We start from the raw sequence: 7,640 nt of genomic DNA, 5'->3' as shown, positions 1-7,640 counted from the left end.
CACTTGCAAGTGAGTAATTCATCATCAATGTTTCTTAGCTTATTTTGACAAAATTGAACCATACTGGCTGCTAAAAACCAATTATCCTTTCACTATTTCACTTTCATTATGATTGAACTAAAAAAGTCATATTTTAAAGTTTTTATATATCTCGAAGCTAGTGCCCCTTTAATAACATAGATAAATGATACAAAAATGTTTTGTCGTGAGAAATATTTTTATCAGTAACAAATCATGAATACCAAAAATGTGTGTAACGCATGCTGAAGAATATCTTGAGGACGTTTTGCATCAACAGATGGAGAAATATGAGTGTCCACCATGCACTTGCACTGCACTATCATTATATATAATAGTAGAATAGAATGATGGTATAATTGGATGAAAATTTGAGTAATTAAGATGATCTGCTATATATATATATATATAACTGTTATACAAATATCAATATAATATATAACAACAAACCAGATTATATTGATAACAAATGATCGTCCCATGATAATATCACTACAATATAGTAATTATTAAGCTGAGGTTGAATTCCCTGTCATTTATTCATCAACCACACAAGAACTTGTCTCAGAAAATAATTATATCTATGTACCTTAACCTTACTTTCAGGTATAGAGATATGATTTTTTTTCTGGTCATACCATGTTCAGTACTTCAGTACTTTGATTTATGTTCAGTGGACCATGAAATTGAGGTCAAAACTCTAATTTGGCATCAAAATTAGAAAGATCATATCATAGGGAACATGTGTACTAAGTTTCAAGTTGATTTGCCAAAAACACAAAAAAAAGGGTAAAAATCGTCATTGAAGGGCAATAACTCAGAAAAGAAGACAACTGACAAATTCATTTACTTGTATGCTGAATTATTTACAGATCTTATCCAGCTGATCATTTTTTGCTTTTTAAAGTTTTTATCTATCTGTTATAGTTCTAAAAATAATAGGCAAAAGCACAAAAACTTGATAAAAATTGTCCTCTAGGTTGCACTTTGTAAATACAGCTGTTTCTCAAACCACGCCTCTTTTGGGGAGATATAGAATATTCATAGATAATTAATTTTGTTTACATACTGGTTCCCAGTTATAATCTCTATGTTGCATCTCATAGAGACATAACTTGGGAATGTTACCAGTAAATATACATGTGTATATTGTTTATATTGAAATCTATAGTAACCCTAGAGTCGAGGTAGGGGTAGTTAAGAAATTTAGTGTTAGTTTAAACTCTTAGAAGTTCGGAGCATATAAACGTTGAAACTATGTCGCACAGCCCTATATTTTCCATTCTAGGATATAATTTTTTTCAAAACTTCATAGTAAAAGTGGTACAGTTTTAGAAGTAAAGGGAGTTCCTATGGGAAAATGCATTGTCAATATTTACAGAAATGCAACCTATAATGGCACTAACTCGTATAAAGAGTTGCCAACAATTTCAGCAATATCAACTTATTAGTAGATCTTACCTTGTGGATCATTTTCGCTCTTGAAAATTTTCTCTATCGATTCAAGTTTCAAAATAAAAGAAAATAAATGGGGAATGTGTCCATGGGACACAGATGATGCCCCGCTTGCATACAACATTATAAAGGGACATAGCTCAAGAACAGTAAAAGTGATGCTACCTTAATTCAAACTTGATCTGTGTATTGTGGTAATGAACATTGTGTATGAGATTCATCACGTTTAGTTGAGGCAAACTAAAGTTAGAGAATGGAAACGAAAAATTCAGCAATTTATCCGTTTGCAAAGGGGCATAACTCTAAAATGGTAAAAGTGAAGCCACCAAAATTCAAACTTGATCTGTGTTTTGTGGTAATAAGCATTGTGTATAAGTGCCATAACATTTAGTTGAGGCAAACTCAAGTTAGAGAACGGAAAGAAAAATTCAGCAATTTTTCCATTTGTAAAGGGGAATAACTCTAGAATGGTAAAAGTGAAGCCACCAAAATTCAAACTTGTTTGTGTTTTGTGGTAATAAGCATTGTGTATAAGTGCCATAACATTTGGTAGAGGCAAACTTAAGTTAGAGAACAGAAACGAAAAATTCAGCAATTTTTCCATTTGTAAAGGGGCATAACTCTAAAATTGTAAAAGTGATGCCACCAAAATTCAAACTTGATCTGTGTTTTGTAGTAATAAACATTGGTATAAGTTTCATAACATTTAGTTGAGGCAAACTTAAGTTAAAGAATGGAAACCAATTTCGGGACATACAGACAGACAAGGGTAAAACTTAATGCCCTCTCTACTACAGTGGGGACATAAAAATACCAACAAAATGGTAAAAATCATCATCTCAGAGCTATAACTCATAAAAGAAGTCAACTGAAGATTTCGTCAATTTCACTTATTTGTAGATCTTTTCATACCGGTCAGGTTTGCTTTTAAAGTTTCTATCTATCTATCTATTGTTACTGTAATAACATGATAATAGGCAAATCTCGCCCAATGTTAAAAATTGTCATAGCTTGGCATTTACTCCAATAAAGAGCAAACTGATGATTTTGACCATGTAGACTTAGTCTTATTAGTATAACTTGTCCTGCTGATAATTTCTGTGATAAAGAGTTTATGTCTATCTTTTATCATATATATAAAAGCCATATAAGGTAACCATTGATGCTCTTTCAATCAATAAATTATATTTAAGTGAGCACATGGTGGCAGGTGGGTGGTATTGAACATATATTGAAATTTGACAAAGTAAGCATGACGGGCTATTAGTTTGTTTCCATGTGACCAGAGAGTTTCTGGGAAGGAAATTTTGAGGGACCAACTTATCATGGGCAATCACTGATGGTTAGAGACAAGACTGGCAATTTAGCAAGTTGACCATTATATAAGTTGTCAAAACTCCTTTTTCTAGCAATTTTTCAAAAACAATACTTACCTTTTACAATCTAAATCATTCAACTGAGATGAAAACTTAGCAAACATTCCTTGTTGAAGCTGTAAAAAAGTATCATTTTCGTATCATCAATTTTTAACAATTGATAAATCAAATAAGTATATCACTCAAAAATGCGTTACTTTAACATACATATAGATTCTGACATTGGTACCAGAGATTTATCCAATCAAGATAGTTAAATTATCAATTTCAAGGTATGAGCCTGGGCATTATTATCTAAGAATCAGTTTCTCTAATAATTATCAAATAAATTTTATCCTTGATTAATGAAAATCCCCTTTGAGTGCCTTCCACATTCCATAAAGTTGTCAATTTCTCTAACACCTGTTAACACATTTCGATGCATCAAGTGAGCGGATAAAGGTTATGACCCTTAAATCAGCCAATCATCTTCTAAGATCATCGGCAACCACACATTGATTAAATTTTTTTATACAATGGGTCCAGAAATGGTTAAATTGACAAAGATTTAGAGAAATTCTACTATCAGCTGAAAATAATAATATTTACTAGATAAACACTCATTTCATGTATATGTTTGAGCACGGTGAGTAAACAAAGGAAAGTTGAACATGTGCACATTAAAAAGAAATATAAACACAATATTCTTATAAAACTTAAAAAATTTTGATCTTAAAAACATTTAATAGTCTGAACTGACCACAAGGGAAAAAATTCCCTTTCCAGTAATTCAGTGTATATTTTTAAGTAACAAGTCAACATTCTGAGATGGAATTTAACATTCTAGCTCATAAAGTAACAGTTCTCAGGAAGACATGCCACCCTACCCATACACATTTTCTGACTCCTAGCCAACCACTATTTACACAACCTATTGCTTTGTAGCATAATTCTAGCAGTAGCTACATATGGAGTATATATCATCCAGTTGATGAGATATTCCAAGACATTTGATTCCTACCATAATTTTTTAGATTATAGGGTTGTTGCTTTAGAACTAAGGTTTTTTTATGTTAAAGTTAATGATTTCTTAAAAAGTTTAATGGATGCCAACATGATTTGGTTGATTGTTATGAACTATCTGTGTCATAGATAATTAGTTTATATCACTTGTATGTTCCACTTGTCTTATCTTCAATTCCTTCCTCTTTCCTAATTTAGGAAAACCCAAACTTTGTCTTGTCACAAGATTTTTACTTGACATGACTTACATGACAGGTGTCATTAATGGAGCTAGAACTGATTACCCTTTTTAAGCATTTGAGTTCAACTAGGTTTTTTGGTTAGATTGGTGTTGCTCAATCATTATTTTTCTGTGTATAGCGTTAGTGAACTGAAGTCAGCCTGTTTATCTTTTTTCATTTACCAATGGTGTTGACTGTCTATCTTGTACTCTTTTTTTAAATTATGTTTTTATAAGTCACAACTAGACTTTTCTCTAAGAGCAGACACAAAAATAGCTTACAGCAGCTTGCCTCTCTTGGTATAATTCATAATATTTTTTGGCATGTTACTTATAAATTCAAGCCTTTTAACTTATTCAGTAATCAAAATGCATTTTGGTTATAAAATTCATTTTTAAAACTAATGCAATATGTATAGATTATTTGGTTGTCTTACACATTGATATTATAAAATATCAGCCAGGAGCCACGATGTGAAACTTTTTGGCAAGTTAAGAAATTGCATGATCAAAAAGCTTTACATTGTGTTGACGGCTGATATTTTATGATATCTATATGTAGAAAACCTGGTAAACTGTTTATTGTTCTATTCTGCTCTTTTTTCCCTCCCAAACGTAAGATTGATAACGTCTCCTCACTCATTGTGACGTCACTGATAACTTCTCCTCAGACATTGTGACATCGATACTCACCTCTCAAAGCCTTGATATGAGAATTACCAAGTGATAAAGATGGGTGATATAGGCAAAAGGACAGACGATAATTCAACTTACATAGACCCAACTTTCATTTGCTGAATTGTCACCTGATCTAATGAAATAATAAATTGCACCAAGCAGAATGTCTGTTGAAAAATGTTTTACATCTAGTTCCATAAAGAGGTCAGAGCTCAGTGATGCCACAAAAGTCCTTGGCAACAGAAAATCAAAATCAAAATATGGTATCAAAATCTGTAGCATATCCTTTGTTGGGCTGAAAAATAGTAACAAATTCATTATAAACCAAAAACAGTTTTGTTCTAAAACGGCCCTGCATCAATGATGTGAAATAACTTGACATATTAAATTAAATCATGTACTGTAAATTCAGAGGTTTTATTTATTGCGAATAATGCGACTGGGTGAGTATTGCAATAATAAGAACTTGCATTCTGATATCCAATGTTTAAATCAGTATGCAGGTTTTTTTTAAATCTAAATAATAAATTTCGCATTTTTGCCTTCTCTTCAAAAATCGCAAAAAAAAATGCATACAATAATTTCTGAATTTGAAGTATTAAATAGAACAGTCCCAAATGATTAAAAGAAACAATCCAGTATACATATGCGAACAAAAAAAAATCAGCTGATAGTCTTTATCCATTTGAAAACATTTTTGGAAAAGCATCTTTTACATACAAATTTTCAAAGTTTATTGAACAGGTCAAATATAACGATTATGAAAAAGAATTTGTTCAAGCTTTGTTAAATTCAATAAAGGTTTGACAAAGTTATTGATGTGGAAAAAACTTTAACCATGGAATAATACCAGGACACGACAACTCCCTGTTGTGACTTTTTCACAGGCAAGAGAAAAAGAAATCAAACTAATCAAAGTGCTGGATAGCATCTGTGGAAAGTTTGCAACGGTAGATGTGTAATATTTCAAATAGGTTGTAAATGTGTAGATTGGGTGTTTAACTTTTTTCCGACTTTAAAAAAATTACTTCATACAAGAAATAATTGTAACATGATGCTGTTACGAAGTCTCTAAAACAAAGCTCCCATAATAAGTCATTCCCAGGAAGGTGGTGGGAGTGACCCCAGGGGATTCGCCTTTTATTTCATTTGATTTGTTTTATTGTCCTATACAAGAATATATATGGTTTTGGGGTGGGGATCTTGACCGTTTAAAAGTTCTCAAAACAGGATGGGGTGGGGGTGACACCCAGGGACTCCCCCTATATTTCATTTGATTTGTTTTATTTTCCCATACAAGAATATATATGGTTTAGGGGTGGGGATCTCAACTTGTTTACAAGTTTTCTAAAAGAAGGGGGGTGGGGTGACCCCTGTGGACTTCCTCTATATTTCATTTGATTTGTTTTATTGTCCCATACAAGAATATATATGGTTTATGGGTGGTGATCTCGACCGTTTACAAGTTCTTAAACAGGAAGGAGGTGGGAGTGACTCCAGGGGACTCGCCTTTTATTTCATTTAATTTGTTTTATTGTCCTGTACAAGAATATATATGGTTTCAGGGTGGGGATCTTTACCGTTTACAAGTTCTCAAAACAGAATGGGGTGGGGGTGACACCCAGGGACTCCCCTATATTTCATTTGACTTGTTTTATTGTCCCATACAATAATATATATGGTTTAGGGGTGGGGATCTCAACCGTTTACAAGTTCTCAAACAGGAGGGGGTAGGGCTGATCCAGAGGGTTTCCCGCTATATTTCATTTGATTTGTTTTATGATCCTGTGATCATTACTGAAAACCATGTGTGTCTATCACTTACAATTTTCACGTTATAGTCATTTGAAAATTTAAAAAAAATAAATCCCATAGGGTTCTCTAGTAAATCCCTCCCTTCTGTTGGCCCCTCAAAATATCCCTAAATAGACCTCAAGAAGAAAAATAATAAGAACTGAGCAAAACAATAAATCTCCAAACTTTGTTTGGGAGACTTAATAGCAAGTAGTATAATTACGAATTTTGTTATAGTCCAATTTTCTGATGCCGATTATGTAATAGACTGAATTTATTATAGTCCGAGTTTGTTGTGGGCCGAGATGAGATACCAAGATACTTTCGATACACTCGGGCTTTTACGTCTTTAATAAACATTGTAAAAATCGTAGTGAGCGTCGAAAAACTGTTCATTCATGAAATATTTTAAATACAGTATTTATTTTCTCTTCAACCAGAGGACGGGAGGAAACCCCTGAAACAGGGATTATAGTACTCCCGTTGATATGGATCTCATACATGTCTGGGGAATACAGATAAAAGCATGTCTCATGTAGATGTGTATTGATTTTACTTTCCGCGCAGCGCAGATCCGCGAAGTAGTGTTGGTGATAGCCAGTTTCAAAAAGAAGTTGAATTATTTGAATTATCAATGAACATTCAATAAATTTTAATTCAAACTGTAAACTAATCAAAATAGAAGTAACTCAAAATTTCAAAAGCATCTTCCTAGAATATTTGTCAAACACCAGTACTACATTATCTAGGAGTAGAACACACATCCTAATGTAAGATAGTCTGTTACTTCCGGTTTGAGGCCGATGCCTTAGGAAAGTTTTTGCTATAGCAAACTTTCCAAAAATTGATCACTATTTTGTTTTTCTCATTGCTCCAAAAAATATCAAGTGATTCACATATCAAATGATAAAATTACATTTAACAACCTGATCAACATAATGCACCATCACTCACTGGGCTGAAATGGACAAGATGAGCTCATTAAAATCAATATAACAAACCTATTCCATTTCCCTTTTGATTTAAAGCTATTCAGTTCATTTTCAAATGAATCATTTCCCCACCACACTGGCTTATTATCTTTATGATTAACATCT

Source organism: Mytilus californianus, unplaced genomic scaffold, assembly GCF_021869535.1.
Source record: "Mytilus californianus isolate M0D057914Y unplaced genomic scaffold, xbMytCali1.0.p SCAF_1, whole genome shotgun sequence".
Classification (NCBI taxonomy): Eukaryota; Metazoa; Mollusca; class Bivalvia; order Mytilida; family Mytilidae; genus Mytilus; species Mytilus californianus.
This window is presented reverse-complemented; position numbering follows the sequence as displayed.